Here is an 18,829-nt window from a genome sequence, read left to right on the forward strand (position 1 = left end):
ATTCCCCTTAATTTCTAATTCTTTGCCACCATAAAAAGAGCTGCTATAAATACATTTGTACAAAGAGGTAATTTTCCTCTTGGGATATCATTTTGGGGTATAGACCTAGTAGTAGTACTTCTGGATCAAAGGGTATGCAGTTTTATAGCCCTTTGGGCATAATTCCAGATTGCTCTCCAGAATGGTTCACCAACAGTACTTTAGTGTTCCAACTTTCCCACCTCCCCTCCTACATTTATCATTTTCATTTTCTGTCATATTAACCAATCTGATAGGTATGAGGTGGTACCTCAGAGTTGTTTTAATTTGCATTTCTCTAATCAATAGTGACTTAGAGCAATTTTATATGACTATGGATAGCTTTGATTTCTTCATCTGCCCATTCATATACTTTGACCATTTATCAATTGGGGAATGATTTGTAATTTTATAAATTTGACTCAGTTCTCTATAAATCTGAGAAATGAAGCCTTTATCCCTCAGCTTTCTGTTTTCCTTCTAATCTTGGCTGCATTGGTTTTGTTTGTGCAAAAATATTTAACACAATCAAAATTATCCAGTTTACATCTCATAATGCTCTCTATCTGACTTCATCTTTCATTAACTGTCTCTGACCTTATTGTGATTCTTGGCCTTAATTCTGCTTACATAGCACCTCTTACTTCTATCTTTTCCCACTCCATCACTTATCTGCTTGGTTCTTGACCTTGGCTTGTTTAAATCCTGATACTAGCGTTTTGTTTTTTTTTTGGCGGGGCAATGGGGGTCAAGTGACTTGCCCAGGGTCACACAGCTAGTAAGTGTCAAGTATCTGAGGCAGGATTTGAACTCGGGTCCTCCTGAATCCAGGGCTGGTGCTTTATCCACTGTACCACCTAGCTGCCCCCCCGATACTAGCTTTTAGCAAAGGAAGAACCTCTCGGACAAAGCTCCAAACATAGCACTTATTCTGGAGAGAACATCATATGTGGTGTTGCTTCTTCTGTTTGTTTACCTTTCCAGTCTGTCCCTCTTGCTTGAAATGTCTTCCTGACTCACCTCTATCTCTTGGAGGCTTTTGGCTTCTTGCAAATCAATTACTACCTCCCAAGGAAAGCTTTTCTAGATGTTCCCAGTTACTAGTGCCTTTTGAAATTATATTGCATTTACTGTGTCTATATTTTGTTTTTAATTATACCTGTATGTGTTATTTCTCCCTCATAGAATATAAACTCCTTTAGGTCAGAGATTCTCTCTCTCTCCCTCCATCCACCTCTCTCTCTCTCTCTCTCTCTCTCTCTCTCTCTCTCTCTCTCTCTCTCTCTCTCTCTCCCCCCCTCTCTTTCTCTCTCTCTCTCTCTCTCTCTCTCTCTCTCTCTCTCTCTCTCTCTCTCTTTCTCTTTCTCTTTCTCTCTCTCTCCCTATATCTACAGTGCTCAGTATAGTGCCTGGCCCACATCAGTCACTTCATAACTTCTTGTTATTAACCATTATATCATAATATATAATAACAGAACACAATAAAATAACAACAAGCAAAGGTTTGCTACTAACAGGTGAATAAATGAAATTATTCAAATCCTACCATAGCACTTGATTCTATTGATTAAAAAATGGCCAGGTTTTTGTATAAAAAGATAGCTAGCTTGAGGGGCTGGGAAAGGGAAACACTAGAATTTCTGTACATGCATCCTGTGGTTCTGCCTCTCAACATCTTCAGGCATATTTGATGCAATTCAACAAAGATTTGTTAAACCTACTTACTGCAGGAAAGGCAAAAGGAAGGGACACAATAGAACCAGCCCAGGATGGTGTTGACACATTGGAGTAGGGTAGGGCAGAGAGTGCATGGCCCCGCCCGACTGCTGGGTTGTTAAGGTTGAAGGCCAGTGTTTAAAAAAGGGGAAAAAAAGCTTGTTTGGACACGGACGACTGTGTGACCTGAAGTAAGTCACTTTAACCTGCCTTGCAACCCCTAATTCCATTCCAGGTTCAGTTCAAGGGCTCCTTCCTTCAGGAAACCTTTTCTAATTCTACTCCAGTGTTAATATTCTCCCCAAACACTCAAAGTACTTTGCATATATTTTATATTCCCCTATCTGTGTGCATATTGATTATATATAAATTCCCTGAGGACAAATGCTGTTTTCATTTTTTGTCTTTCATTATCATTCATTCAGTGACCATTTCTGAATCAATTACTATGTGCCAGGCACTTTGCTGGGCACTATGGATACAAAGACAAAGAAAGCATTCCTTGCCCTCAAGGACCTTACATTCTGCTGTGATGTTATAACACATACCTAGATAAGTAGATTCTCTCTCTCTCTCTCTCTCTCTCTCTCTCTCTCTCTCTCTCTCTCTCTCTCTCTCTCTCTCTCTCTCTCTCTCCACAAAACAAATTTGGAGGGGTTGTGCATTTACAACTGGAAGATTCAGGATAGGCTTCTTGTAGAGGAGACACTTGGGGGTTTTGCAGGGAGCCTGATGTTCTGAGATGGTGAGATGAGGACGAAGAAAGCAGTCAGTATCTGGCATATTTTAGGTACTTAATAAAACCTCATTGAATTGAACAGCATTGAATGTCAGTGGAGACCTGGGCTTCCATAAAGGGAGCAATACCTAGGCATGCATGCATGCATGCATGCATGCATGCATGCATTCATTCATTCATTCATTTATTTATTTTTAGTGAGGCAATTGGGGTTAAGTGACTTGCCCAGGGTCACACAGCTAGTAAGTGTTAAGTGTCTGAGGCTGGATTTGAACTCAGGTACTTCTGACTCCAGGGCCAGCGCTCTATCCACTGCACCACCTAGCTTCCCCCCAAGGCATTGATTTATGACCTGAGACCTGCTACTTCCATCAGGATAAACTAGTGGCGGTATGCAGTGGATAGAGTGCCAGGCTTGGAGTTAAGAAGACCTGAGTTCCAATCTGGCCTTAGACACTTTTTCACTGTGTGACCCTGGGGAAGTCACCTAACGCTCTTTGCCTCAGTTCCTTCATCTGTAAAATGAGCCAGAGAAGGAAATGGAAAATCACTCCAGTATCTTTGCCAAGAAAACTCTAAATGGGGTCATGACTGAAAAACAGCTCTACAACAACAACAACATGTTCCTTGATCCTTCCATCGTGCTATTCCAGGCAAGGTTAATAATAATAGCTAATATTTCCATGAGCTTGAGGTTTGTTAAACTGTTATCAAAGGAAACTCGTGGTTTGTTTCATCCTGGGAGTCCAAAAGCTAACCCACAGGGCCTCTAGTCAATCACTGATAACAACAGATGACTCTGAACTCACAGCCCCTTTCCCCATTACTGTGTGTTCTACAGACACTTTCTATCCCTGTTTCCCATTACCTGAACTCTCCATCTGTGGTTTGCTGGTGTTATGAGTGGTTAGCGCAAATGTCCCTCCATGACAAAGACCAAGGGAGAGACCAGCCAAATGAGGGACCTCAGATGCCCAGGAAGCACTAACCTACAACTTCAAGAGGTTATTATTTCAACCTATTTTTTCCCCTGGGGAAAAATCATTTAAAACCATTTTTAAAACCCTTAAATCAGGACCGGGTGATTTGTGAAACTGTTTGCAACTGACCGCAGTCTCTGCCTTTGTGGTGAAGTATGAAGGTGCTATTTTTAAATTGTGATAAACAGCTCCCTTTTAACTGTTTAGGGCCCTTTCTCGTCTTCATTCTTCTTACTACCTCTTTGGGAAGGCGTATCTAACACACACACACACACACACACACACACACACACACACACAGCTCTAAGCTTTGTTTGTGCTCAACATTTTGTCACTTTTTGGAGCTGTTCGACCTGGTTCTATTCCTGGGCAGCTCACCATCCAAATAAGCAGCAGTTGCTCCTCAGCTGAGGGCACTTGGCACCAATTTCTCTACAGAGACCTGACATGTCTCTACAGACCAAGTTGTCCCAGAACTATAGGAGGGCCACATGAATTGAGTGGACACCATCATCCGGACCAGAAAGACTGCCAAAGGGTTTCCAGAAGGTGGCAAACCTGTGTGAAGCTTCCTTATTCAATTCTGATTGGGGCCCAGGATAGAGATAGAATCCCCAATTGCAACTTCTGTTCTCCAGAGGAACAAGTTAGTAGCATATGTGGAATAATAATAAAAAAAACAACAACAAACATACATGAAAATTGGCAGGTGAGAAGCAGTGTGTTATAGTAGAAAGTGGGTACACGGGAAGTCAACAGAGACCTAAGTTCAAATCTGGCCTCTGACATTTATCTATAAAATGTGGATAATAATAGCTATTGAACCAGCCACAGAGGGTTGCCATGGGAATTACAAAATTTTTTTTTGTTACATTTTAAGTTCCAAACTGTCTCCCTCCTTCCCTCCCTCCCTCCCTTTCCGCCCTCACTAGAGAAGACCACCATTTGATACAAATATATGTAAAAATCACACTATGCATACTTCTTTTTATCAGTTCTTTGGAGGCGGATAGCATCTTCCTTCCTCGCTCCTTTGTAGTTTATTTTGAGTGCCATAGGAATGAAAAGATATGATATATGTAAAGATCTTTATAAAATTTAAAGTGCCATATGAATATCAGCTGTAATAATTATTATTATTATCATTATTGGTAGTACTATTACCATACTGGTCTGGATTTTTGATAAAGTGAACTCCCGATGTGTAAACTCCCTCTGCTGCCAGAGCATATCACCACTCACCTTGATAAAGCCCTTTCCAAAGTGACCAATGGCGTACTCACCAGATTCTTCTTTCTCTTACCTTCCTCACCAAAACAATGGCCTAGATCTTTATGCCCTTGAGGTCCTACCAAAGATTGGTGAAAGCTCAAAAAGTTGTCAACCCAGTGCCAGGTGTGGATGGAAGTGAGAAAAAGAGGAGGAAGAAGAACGTTCCTTAAAGTTGTTATTTTGAATCTTTTCTTGAGGGTTTTTTTTTGGTTTTGTGGAAGAGAGATGACAAGGAGGGAACATGAGTATTATTTATAGTTGAACTGATTCAAGCTAATTGGCAAGTGAAGTCAAGGTGAGCGGATGAAAAGCCCTTATTTGAAAGGGAACGGTTTCTAGATTTTCAATGACACGTTAAAGAGTCAGGCATCATCATTTCCATAAAAAGGAAAGGCTGACTGACCCATAAAACACAGAACTAATGGTCCGTCAGATTTCATGGTACAGGGGGGTAGGACGCTGGAAAAAGACCTTAGACATCTCTAGTCCAACAGGAGGCCAACCTGTTCATGTTGGACAAAGGTCTGGTCTGGGTTGTTTACCTTTTTTTTTTTTCTTTTTTCTTTTGCAGGCAATAGGGGGTTAAGTGACTTGCCCAGGGTCACACAGCTGGTAAGTGTCAAGTGTCTGAAGCTGGATTTGAACTCAGGTCTTCCTAACTCCAGGTACAGTGCTCTGTCCACCGTGCCACCAAGCTATCCTAGATTAAGACTTCTACTTGGCCCCAGAGGCCAGAACTTGGAGCATTGGGTGGGAGTTTCAGAGAGGCAGATTTTGACTTGATATAGGGGAATGTGGGGGGGAGGCTAGTGGATAGAGTGCCAGGCCTGGAGTCAGGAAGATTCATCAACATGAGTTCAAATCTGGCCTCAGACACTTACTAGCTGTGTGACCCTGGGTAAGTCACTTCACCCTGTTTGCCTCAGTTTCCTTATCTGTAAAATGAGCTGGAGAAGGAAATGGCAAATCACTTCAGTATCTCTGCCAAGAAAACCTCAAATGAGGTCACAAAGCCTCAGACACAACTGAACAACAGGGGAAAATATTCCAAACAGTAACAGATGTCACAAAATGCAAAGGGGAAAGGAGCGAGTTTTCAGTCACTTGAAGCCGGCCATTTGTTAGAGATGTTGAAAGTGGATGGAACAAGGTCCCTTCCCACTTTGAGAGTCTTCCATTCTTGGAGTGTGTTCTCACTTGCAGTTTTTTTTTCCTTCTTTTTCTCACTTGCACTTCAAGAAGGTTCTTTGCATGCATGTCTCCAGACTGTTCATGAAGAAGGACTTGCTGACCCAAGTTAAGCCTCCACCTCTTTCTTGCCTCAATGACCACAAAAACCCAGGCAGCAGAGGAGTCCAAGTGATGAACAGCTCACCTTATTCACTTCACCTGTCACAGTCATTGGCTCCAAACAACAGAGGCAGTCCCTGGCAGGCTAGCTTTGTACTGGCCTTGTTCTACGGAGGGGAATCAATGCTACAATCAGCTATTCAAAAATCATTATATCCTTTTTTTTAAGTGGAAACATTTGTTATGGCCTAGAATAGGAAAGGCAGGGCATGACTGAATTTGTTAAACTTTGGGAAAAGACAGAGGAAAGAAGAAACCGATCATTTCCAATTAGGAAACATTCACCCCCTCAAAGACTCTGCAGCTTCTTATACTCTTTCTTTGTGTCTTCCCAAACCCTGTCCCGATTCTCCATAGGGAGGTTTTTGTAATTTAAACATATATATTCTTGTTCTTGTTCTTGTTCTTGTTCTTCTTGTTCTTGTTCTTTTTTTTGGTGAGGCAATTGGGGTTAAGTGACTTGCCCAGGGTCACACAGCTAGTAAGTGTTAAGTGTCTGAAGCTGGATTTGAACTTGGGTTCTCCTGAATCCAGGGCTGGTGCTCTATCCACTTAGCCACCTAGCTGCCCCATATATATTCTTTTTAAAAATATTGTATTGATAGTATTTTTTATTACATTTCTATCACTTTTCAATGACTTTCCTTGTGCCTCTCATCCTTCCGGTATAACAGTTAAACAAACAAACACATTTTCCAAGTCTAACAGTATATGCTTTATTCCCTGCCTGTATTCCATTCGCCCTTCTGAATTTGACCAAGTTTCTCATTTCCTTATGGGCAAGATGAATAAACCATGGGATCATAGATTTAGGGCTGGAAAAAGACCTTAGACATCTCTAGTCCAACGCCCTCATTTTCTAGATGAGAAACTTGAGGCTGAGAAAAGTTAATTGACTCCCCCAGGATCACATAGCTAGTAAGTGTCTGAGGTAGGATTTGAACCCAGATATCAACTCCAGGGCCAGCGTCCTACCCCCCTGTACCATGAAAATACAGTCAGTTGGATTTAGAGATGATTGAATGCCCAGGCTGGTCAGATTAGGCTTCTCTGTCAGAGAAAGGGAGAAGTGGGGTGGGATGTGAGATCTCCAGGTAGAAACAACTAGGATGTGGCAGACAAGGAGATAATGTATTCTCAACAAGTAAAGTAATGGAAGGCTCTTATCCAAAGCAGTCACCAGGTCCAGGTGTGACCTAATGACAGCGACTGTATTGTGCGAATCTAGGACATGGATTGTGTGTAAGGGGGCACAGAAACCACTTTGCTTAGGAAGTCTAAGCATGTACTACATGAGAGGGATGGGCTGATAGGCCATTGGTAAAAGAGTCACAAAAACAAGGAGGATTACTTCCTGGCAGAGATCAGGGAGAGCAGGGATGGAGGTCACTGACTGCCTCATGGTGCTGTCCCCTCTGGTGTCTGAGCCTGGTCAGTATTGGGAGGGCCACACCTCAGTTCCTGCAGCTCGTCCTCCCTCTTCCTTTTCCTGGAAATAGTTTTTCTTAAAGAAGCCAAAATAATAACAACAATAATACTACCCCTGCTCCTTTAGATGGGGGAGCAAAAGCAGCAGAATGAACTGAAGGGTGAACTGGTCAATGCCTGGGAAAGGACCATGCTATCCTCTGCATGGATGGAGCAGACCCAGCTGACCACCACAGCTAATGTAACATAACTGGTCAAGACATAACAAGCAATTTCCAAAGACTGGAGCTGGCTGAGAAATGAAACCAATGTGACTGTGGGAGTCTGGCCCCGGCACAGCCGACAGGGAATTTTGCTCTAAGATGTGCATGGCAGAAATAAAGACTCTTTGAAATCAAAATTGAATGGTGCGGCTGGTAAAAGGAAACCAAATGTGATTTGTTTTTTTCTCCCCTCTCTCCCCCCTGCCCCGCTTCCCACATGGTTTCCATGTGGTGCATGGAAGTCATTAGCCATTATTATTGGATACCGTATTTGTTTGGCAATAGTAATGGACGTGGATTTGTGGGACTGCTGGGTGAGCAAATAAGCAAGTCCCTGTCCTTGGGTGTACTATCTAAAGGCATAATAAACATACTGTGGAAGAGAAGGAAAAGCCTGAATGGGGAAGGACCCTGGGCCAGGGGCAGGTGGGCCTGTTTTATAGAAGGACAGGTTAGGGGGATGCCATCTCTGATATGCTCTTAGGGCTTTAGGTGTCAGGACTTCAGGAGAGAGGGAAGGAAGGATGGGGAAGAGTGGGAAAAGGCAGGGTAGAGGGGCGGGGAGGAAGGAAGCTCCAGGTTGGGTGAGAACACAGGGAGCTTGGGTGCAGACTAGGGTGGGAGGGGTTAGTCAGAGACAGGGGGAAGGAAGCAAGCAAATAGGAAGAAAGCTTGGATCACAAGAGACTCCATAGACCCATTTGTGACTGAAGACAGGGGAAGAAGAGACTTGTTGGGCTTTTGAGTAGAAAAAGAGGGATGCATTGGGAGTCAGAGGATCTGAGTTCAAATCCCCTGCTCTGGGATCTCAGGCAAATCACTTACTATCTCTGGGACTTGGTTTCTTTATCAGTACAATGAGGTGGTCAGACTAAAGAGATCGTCTCTTTATTTCTTTCCAGCTCTGAAATTCTATGACTCTGGAACCTCATTAAAAGTGGTTTATTTTGGGGGGTAGCTAGGTGGCACAGTGGATAAAACGCCAGTCTTGGATTCAGGAGGACCTGAGTTCAAATTTGGCCTTGAACACTTGACACTTACTAGCTGTGTGACCCTGAGCAAGTCACTTAACCCTCATTGCCCCACTAAAATAAAATAAAATTTTAAAAAATTATTTATTTTTCTTCTTTTTTTTGGGGGGGGCAGGATAATTTTTAAGACAGCCACACCTCAGATTTCTAATCATTAGTATTGTTTCCCTCAGCATTAAGCATTAAAGACCAAAAATGGTTTGGTGAATGTAGAAAATAGGACCTGGTGAGGGCTGACTAGACTAGGCTTCACTCATCCTTACTGGCCCCCAAGTTCTTCTGGGCTGGGCAGAAATCAGAATGAAGAGGAGAATCTGGGGTTAATGCCGGGTCCTCTGCCTTCTACCTTCCCCCGCCCAGGCCCCATCTCCTCCCTAACAGAAACCTCTGCCACATTTTAAGTTGCCTGAGAGGTTGGTGTTCACCAGTGGAAATAAATGAACCAAGCTGGAGAAAGAACGTGGAAGACACTAGATATGTATTTGGAGAGAGTGATGGATAATTTTAGAAACTGAATAACACAGAGAGGGACAGTACCACAGTGGTTCAGATTCAAAAAAATTGAGGGTTGATGACTTGGGAGCTGACTGGGAGCCCCGAAAACCCAGTCAGACCAAAATGACAGCTTATTGTTTTTGTAACCAAATGACTAAAGTAACTGAAGCAGAAAAATGGAGCAGGGAGGAAGAGGGGGGGTGGAGGGAAGAGAAGAGAGACAGAGACAGAAAGGCGGGAGGGAAGAGAGAGAGAAAGGGGGAGGGAGAGGGGGGAGAGAGAGGAGGGGGAGAGAGAAGAGAGACAGAGGGGGAGGAGGAGAGGGAGGGAGGGAGGGAGGGGGAAAGAGAGACACAGAGAGAGAGAGAGAGAGAGAGAGAGAGAGAGAGAGAGAGAGAGAGAGAGAGAGAGAGAGAGAGAGAGGAGAGAAAGAGAGGGATGGGGAGATGGAGAAAGAGACAGACAGAGACTGAGATGCACACACACAATGAGAGACAAAGAATACTGGGTTCCCCCTTCTTGGAGGTCTTCTGAGGCAGGACAACCACGTGTGGACCATGTTATAGTGGGGATTCCTTTGTGTATGGGTTGGACCAGATATTCCCTGAGGTCCCTTCCAAATCTCCAATTATATGAGAGGCAGAAGGAGAGACAGAGAAGTCGAAACCTAGAAACAGGTACAGAGGAGCCAAAAGCAGAGAGGGAGGCATACTCAGAGAAAGGAAAACAGAGACAAGGACACAGAAATCTATTCAAAGGCAGAGACAAAAAGAGAGATAGAGACACAGAGAGAGACACCCAGAGCAAGGCGGAGACTGACAGAGAAACTGAGAGGGGAAAACATCAGCAGAGAGGAGACACACACAGAGATAGAGGGAGGAAGGGAGGGAGACATGCAAAAACATAGTGAGACACAGAGAGAAAGACAGAGAGAGGCAGTTGAGGGCAGACAGGCATGCAGGCAAGTAGCCAGACCTCTCTCTAGCCTTGCAATCCTCCAGCTGAACATTGAGGTGCTGGAGTTAACAGACCCCCTTCTTCCTCCTGCACAGGTTTGCTAAACACTCTCCGCCGCAGGAGTAGCATTGTGCCCAGCTGGCTGCCTGGGAGAGGCGGTCCGCGGGCTGGGTTCCAGCTGGTCAACCCACGGTGCTGTCGCAGCGCCCCAGGAGCTCAGCGGGCGAGAATGTCACCAGGGCTTCAGGGGTGACTTTGGACTTTGGGCTGCCCTGTGGTTCAGGGGAAGAAATCAGCTTTTGCAATCTGAAGGCCAGAATCTCAGCTCTCAGGTCAGAGGAGGCTGGGATTAACAAACATGAGATGTGGCTATCTGAGATCTGGGGCCACTGCAGGGTCAGGGGAGAGGACAGGGGACCCAAAGGTGGGAACTGCCCCCTTCCTGGTTCAATTTTCAGCCCTGGAGAGTTTAGAGTTGGAAGGAACCTTAGAGAGCATAGACTGTCCTTGGGAAGAGATCTGAGAAGTCACCTGCATTTGACAGATGGGGAAACTGAGGCCTGGGATGTTAAGTGATCGTCCTAAAGTCACACAGCTCCAGGGTGGCCAAGTAAAAGCTTGAATCCTGGATATCCTGCCCTGGATTAGATGCACTTTTCCCAAGGACTATGAGTGGATCCTGACAACCATCCCTGTGTAATTGTTGGCCTGGGGGGAGGTTGTCAAATTGCTTTCTCAGAGCTTTTCTTTCAAGATGGAACAGGTTTGTAAGAGCATTGAACTGGGAGATCCAGAAAGCTGAGTTCTAGTCTGAATTCTGCCTCTTTGTAGGTGTGTGACCTGGCTATCTGCCCTGCCTGCCCCAGAGGCTCTAGTGAGACCAAACTGGGTGGAAAGTGCCTCAAAATCCCTAACATGATCTACATAATGGTAAGGCTGTGATATTATTCATGTCTGGCCTGAAGGAGGGAAGCTAATCTTGTAGTCTCAAGCCCCCCTCTGCCTTCCTTAGCTGAGATATTAATAGCTGATATAGCACATAGGATACAGTGCTGGACCTGGATTCAGCAAGACCTGAATTTAAACCTGGCCTGTGAGCCTGGACAAGTCACTGAACCTGCCTGCCTCAGTTTCTTCATCTGTAAAAGGGGGATAATATCAGTCATCTCCTTCAGAGGGGTCATTGTTGTGAGGGTCTGTCTTTTGTTTGGTTTTAAATTTTTGCCTTATCCATAGATCTGACAGGTAACTTATTCCATGTTACTATCCTAATTTGCTTATGATATATCTCTTTATGTCTAAATCATGTACCCATTTTGACCTTATCTTGTTATATGGTGTGAGATGTTGGTCTATACCTAGTTTCTGCCAAACTGCTTTCCAGTTTCCCCAGCAATTTTTGTCAAATAGTGATTTCTTGTCCTAAAATCTTGGATCTTTGGGTTTATCAAACACTAGATTCCTATGGTTTTTGTTTTGTTTTGTTTTGTTTTGTTTTTGCAGGGCAATGAAGGTTAAGTGACTTGCCCAGGGTCACACAGCTAGTAAGCGTCAAGTGTCTGAGGTCGGATTTGAACTCAGTTCCTCCTGAATCCAGGGCCGGTGTTTCATCCACTGTGCCACCTAGCTGCCCCGCTATGGTCTTTTAATACTGTGTAATTGTGTAGCTATAATTTTTCTTGTAGTTTGGTATTGCACTGAATTTAGGTAGAATTGTCATTTTTATTATATTGGCTCAGCCTACCCATAAGCAATTAATATTTCTCTAATTGTTTAAACCTGATTTTATTTGTGTTGTGTTTTGTAATTGTGCTCATATAGTAAGTAGACTTCCAAGTATTTTATATCGTCTGCAGTTATTTTAAATGGAATTTCTCTTTCTATCTTTTGCCACTGGACTTTGCTGGTAATATATAGAAATGTTGATAATTTATGGGGGTTTGTTTTATATCCTGCAACTTTGCTGAAGTTGTTAATTATTTCAACTAGTTTTTTAGCTGATTCTCTAAGCATACCATCTTATCATCTGCAAAGAGTGAAAGTTTTGTTTTCTCATTGCCTATTCTAATTCCTTCAATTTTTTTTATTCCTGTTCCTATAGTTAGCATTTCTAGTACAATATTAAATAAAAGTAGTGATAATGGAAACCATGATCTTACTGGGAGGACTTCTAGCTCATCCCCATTATAAATAATGTTTGCTGATACACTTACCATTTTAAGGAAAACTCCATTTATTCATTCATTTTCTAGTATTTGTAATGGGAATGAGTGTTATATTCTGTCAAAAGTTTTTCCTGCATCTATAGTGATAATCATATGATTTTTGTTGTTATTGATACAGTCAATTATGCTAATAGTTTTCCTAATACTGAACCAGGCACCCCTGCATTCCTGGTATAAATCCCAGGTGTCATATGACTAGGTTTCATAGTATATGATCTTTATGATGTACTGCTAGAACTTCTTTGCTAATGTTTTATTAAAACTTTTTGCATCAATATTCAATAATTGGTCAATAGTTTTCTTTTTCTATTTTTGCTCTTCCTTGTTTAGGTATCAAAACCATATCATAAGAGGAACTTGTTAAAACTCCTTCTTTGCCTATTTTCCCAAATAGTTTATATAATATTAGAATTAATTATTCTTTAAATGTCTGGTAGAATTCACTTGTGAATTCATCTGACCCTGGAGACTTTTTCTTAGGGAGCTCATTGATGGGTTATTCAATTTCTTTTTCTAAAACAGGGTTATTGAAATATTCTATTTTCTCTTCTGTCAACCTAGGCAATTTATATTATTTTAAAGATTTCTGGAGAGGAATTTGGGAGGGTTTAAGGTGAGTTCCTGCTTCTGCCCCACCATCTTTCCCCCATTCCCCTTCACTATGTCTTACAGCACAATAGTACTCCATTAAAACATATATACCACAACTTGTTCACTGGTGGATGGGCATCCCCTTAATGTCCAATTCTTTGCCACCACAAAGAGCTGCTATATTGTTGTACATATGAGCCCTATCCCCTCTTTTGTTGATATCTTTGGACTCCCTCTATTTTCAAGAGTCACTGCTTCCTGCCTTGGAAAATACAGTCTTGGGGCAGCTAGGTGGCGCAGTGGATAGAGCACTGGCCCTGGAGTCAGGAGGACCTGAGTTCAAATCCGGCCTCAGACACTCAACACTTATTAGCTGTGTGACCCAGGGCAAGTCACTTAACCCCAATTGCCTCACTAAAAAAAAAAAAAATATATATATATAGTCTTATTTCTACAGTTGAGATAGTAGTGATATACTTGAATCAACAATTAATCCAGAGCCAGAGGACCTGGGTTCAAATTTTGCTACTTCCTGCCCATGTGGCCTGGAGAATCCTCTCTCCCCACCCCCCCACCCCCTTTGGACTCAGTTCCCTTAAGTCTAAAATGAGGGAACTGAATCAAAGGAATGCCCATCAATTGGGGAATGGCTAAACAAGCTGTGGTACATGATGGTGATGGCATATTATTGTGCTATAAGAAATGACAATGATTTCAGAAAGGCCTGGAAAGACTTATATGAACTCATGTACAGTGAAGTGAGCAGAACCAGGAAAACCTTGTGCACAGAGCCAGCAATACTGTTTGATGAAGAACTGTGAATGGGGGCAGCTAGGTGGCGCAGTGGATAGAGCACCAGCCCTGGAGTCAGGAGTACCTGAGTTCAAATCCGGCCTCAGACACTTAACGCTTACTAGCTGTGTGACCCTGGGCAAGTCACTTAACCCCAATTGCCTCACTAAAAAAAAAAAGAATTGTGAATGACTTTACTATTCTCAACAATACAATGATCCAAGACAATCCCAAAGGACTAATGATGAAACATACTATCTGCCTCCAAAGAAAGAACTGATATTGACTGAACACAGACCGAAGTGTGTTGTTTTTCCTTTCATTTTTTCTTTTGTTCAAGTTTTCTTGTATAAAATGAGGGGATTGGACTAGGTCATCTCTAAGATCACTTTCAGCTCCAAATCTCATGTTTTGTTTTGTTTTTTATCACAAAACATTTTTATTTTACATGAAGACTTCTCAATTCAGCCTTTATTTCCAGGTAACTTCTTCCTGGGGTTTCAAATTCTCTTTTAAATCACATGATTTTATTCTGGAGATACTTCTCTGTAGGTTTTTTCCATATACAGGTAAATTCTCTGCACTCCCCAATAAATAAAATCGAATGGCATTTAACTCATTCTTACAACAGGAGAGAAAGGAGTGCTTCTTTGTTCTTGAAAAACCCTGAAGCTGGTGCTTCAGCCCAATCTGAGAAATCTCAGTGGTCATTAAACACGAAGATCAACCGTGAGCCTCGGTGGAAAAAGACTGTTCCCTCTTGCCTGAAGGGTAAAACGCAAACTCCTCAGCTTGGCACTTAAAGCCCTTCGTGTCTGGCCCCTGCCTCCGTTTCTGTTCTTACTTCACATTCTTCCCCTCCATGCCCTGCACACTTCAGCCAAACTGGACTTGTTACTTCTTCCTTACATCTTCTGTCTCCATGCCCTTGTAAATGCTGATCCCCATATCTGGAAGGAATTTCCTCCTTACCTTTACCTTTTAGAAATCCAAGCTTCGGGCAACTAGGTGGCGCAGTGGATAGAGCACCGGTCCTGGAGTCAGGAGGACCTGGGTTCAAATCCAGCCTTAGACACTTGACACTTACTAGCTGTGTGACCCTGGGCAAGTCACTTAACCCCGATTGCCTCAACAAAGAAAAAAAGAATCTAAAAAAAAGAAGCCTAAGTTTCCTTTAAGGCTCATCTCTGCAGGGGCACCTGATAACCCTTTACTGGTCTCCCTAGTTGTTGGTTCTCTCTTTCCAAATGATTTTACATTTACTCATCTGTGTGGCTTCTGGGAGCACCCACCCACCCGCCCACAAAGTGAGTAGTCCCATAAGACTATCCCAAGTTCAAGGTGTCCTTTGGGTCTGCGACTCCTCGAAACCAGAGCTCAGGAGCCCCCACTGATGCATTTACTTTTACTAGTCAGAAGACACAGTTCAAAGCAAAAGCATTTTATAAAATAACACAGTAAGAAAAGTAGAAGTAGAATCTTCCTTCCCCTCCCCCTCCCATATAGTCACCTGGGTAGAGAGGTGCATGCATAAAGAACTTGTGTGCTTGGGGCTTGTGTATGGAGGGGCATAAATATACAAAAAATAGTCCATAGTCCAGCCAGATCCTTCCCTAGGGGGAAGAAACAAAAACTAGGATTCTCACTTCTCCGAAGCTGGTCAGTTATTCAGGCTGAAATCAATCAGAAGAAAATAAAAAGTGACCATTGTGAATCGTTTGTGTTTTCAAAGGATTGAATATTGCTTTGAAGAAAGCCATTTTCTTCCTCTCCCCATTGAATGGTTAATAACCCATGTACTTAATCAAATTTAGCAATAGAAGAGAGAAGGTACCACAGTGTCTCGGACAGGCCAACTTTGGCCTTACTCCCTTTTGGGTCTCTACAGTATTTGTGGTAGTATATCTCTAGAACTGCTGTCTCCACTCAAACCATCCCTTCCTTTCCGGCTAACGCCTCCACTCTCTCCCCACTAGAAAATTGGATTCCACCCCTGGAGCCATCCTGGGCTTTGATAAAGCCAGCTTTGGTCTTATCTTGTTTGGTTCCAGGCCTTCTCAACAATTTCAAAGCATCCCCAGCCACGTCACTATGAGTACCACCCCTCTTCCAGCTCCCCTTTGTGTTTTGTCTTTCCCCATTATGTAAGCTCCTTGGGCCAAGGACTATTCAACATGCATTTATATGCATCTCCAGGGCCTATCAGAGCATCTGGCATACAGTAAGCACTTAACATATGCTCTATCTCTCTTGAGGCAGCTAGGTCATCCAGTGGATAGAGTGCTGGGCCTGGAGTCAAGAAGTCCTGAGTTCAAAATTTTACCTCAGACATTTACCAGTTGTGTGACCCTGGACAAGTCACTTAACCCTGTTTGCCTCAGTTTCCTCATCTTGAAAATAATCTCGAGAAGGAAACCGCTCCAGTATCGTTGCCAAGAAAAGCCCAAACGGGGTCACAGTCAGACATAACTGAAATGACTTCACAACAACAAATCTATCTGTCTGACTGTCACCACACAGAAAGTGAAACAATAGCCACATTCTGGTTTGCTTGATCAATTCAGGTGGCCAGTCTAGATGACAGGGGCACTAAAGTGGACTATAGGGATCATGCATTTAGAGCTAGAAGAAATCTTAGAGGTCATCTAGTCCAACCCCTTCATTTTACAGATGAAGAAACTGAGGTCCAGAGAGGTTCAGTGACATGCTTAGAACCACACAGCTAATAAGTGCCCGAGCCAGGACTTGAACGCAGGTCTCCTTGAAAGCATGTTCCCCCTTTCCCAAACACGGATGACACGTGTACTCGGTGGCAAAGAAACCGACGCTCTGCATTCTTGACTTTGGGGTAAGGATCTATGAGAAGGAGAAAGTATGTGAATCAATTAAGATACAATTAAGATCCTCCTCGGCAGACTCCCTTTTATCTCCCCTCATCCTCATTATCTCAGGTCCCTTTCTCCTGGCTGCAAGAATGACAGCGGTAGTGAATGCTGATGAGTTCATGTGGGCCCCAACCTTAGGACCAGCAAAATCTGAGTAATTAATTTGGATCTCAACTTCCCCGGCTGGCCCTTGATTTGCCTGTGATCCAGAAGATAGCAGGGACTTGATTTCTCCCAGGTATTTGGGGGCATTTCGAGGTCAGCCGTCATTTGGGGCATGTCTATCTAAAGTCTGTCATAAAGCAAATTTTGAAAAATGTATGAAAATATTGAGTTATTCCAGCAGACTCAAACCACTCCTGGGACACTTGCCGTCACAGGGAAGTCTCTCCTTTTCATTGAAGGGAGCCGACTACACAGCAACGCCTTCTCTTATTCCATTTTAATATAATAATCACTTAGCATCCACCTTGGTTGGCATGAGTTTCCCCAAAGAAATCAGGGGAACTAGGAAAACTGAAAATATAATTTTGCAGGGGAATTTAGGAAACACTGGCTCACAGTGGCTCAGGGGCCCAGAAACGGGCCACATACTTTCTTACCTTGTTGCCTCTCCTCTTCTATTCTTCCTACCCAAAGCCTACCCATCCTTCAAGGATCCTCTGCCCAACTCATCTAGAAGCTATTTCCCACCCTTCCCCCCACCTCTGAATTCTTCTAGCAGTTATTGTCTGGACTATTCATTTGAAACTGTGCTTTTTAAAATTATAGTGAATTTGGTCTCCTATTGTCAATTGTTTAGGTATCATTTGGTAATTGCTCCCTTCTCATCTCTGCTTCTCAGAGCCCATGGTTTTCTTCAAAGTTCAGCTCAACTGTTACTGTCCTGAAGCCCCTCCAACTACTGCTCCCCCATTATCCTCGATTTACTCTGTGTTGTTTCATACAGCATGTCCCAAAAGTCTTAGTTCAGTTTTAAGTACTAAGACTTTTGGGACATATTTGTTGTCTCCCCTGATAGGGAAGGAATTGTTTCTTGTTTTGTCTTTGTAACCCCATTGTTAACTAACTCACAGAGTGCCTGGGATATAATAGGTATTTAATAAATAATTGTCTATTGATCTGATTGGTTGAATTATTAAGAATTAGGCAGAGGCAGCATGGCTAGTGCATGGAATAGAAAAGACTTGGGTCCAAATCCCATCTCTGATCATGACAAAGCTGTACCCTGAGCAAGTCACTCTGAGCCTCAGGCAAAATACCCTCCCTCCCCTCAGAACACAGACAATTCCTCCTTCGATAAATGAATGGGGGGAAGAACTTTCTTAAGTTTCCTTAAGCGCCAACTTTGCAATAAGTTAAACCCAGGGATACAAATACAGACTAGACAGTGTTGTCCTGTAGCCGCTTATTTTTAAAAAATAATAAACATTTTTAAAGTTTTGAATTCCAAATTTCATCCCTCCTTCCCTCCCTCCCCTCCCCCCTCCCTGAGGTGGTGAGCAATCAGATATAGGTTATACATGTAGTAGCTTATGTTCTAATGGAGACCCATAGGGAATGGAGAATGGTGAGTAGAACAACAGGCCAATCCACTAATATCTTATAGTAGTGTTTGTTTATTTTGCTCACAGCAAGAGGTAGAACGTGTTTGTGTATGCACTTGTGTGTTCATGTGTGTGTGTGTGTGTGTGTGTGTGTGTGTGTGTGTGTGTGTGTGTGTAGCTCAAGGGGACACCCCATCCCCTGGGAGTGCCAGGCTGAGAGGCTCCAGAGATCTAGTTCAGAAGGTAGAGTGGCAGCAGTTAGTGGTGAAGGAAGTTCCTACACAGGGAGTTCCCTAGGATAATGAAAATAGCCCTTGCCTAATTTGCTGTGTACATGTTTTTTCTTGTTGACTTCTGGGAGGTAGAAACCCGGCCTTCCACTCCTTTGTCTCTCCCATGATTCCTAGCACAGTGTTTTGCTCGATAAACATTTCTTAATTGTTTGATAATGATTGGAAATCAATCCTCCCCCCCTCCCCCCCAAGCTCTGTCTGTTTTGGTGAGCTGCATGCTCAGTAGAGAGGGAACAGAAATTTGAGG

Source organism: Dromiciops gliroides, chromosome 5 (assembly GCF_019393635.1).
Source record: "Dromiciops gliroides isolate mDroGli1 chromosome 5, mDroGli1.pri, whole genome shotgun sequence".
Lineage (NCBI taxonomy): Eukaryota > Metazoa > Chordata > Mammalia > Microbiotheria > Microbiotheriidae > Dromiciops > Dromiciops gliroides.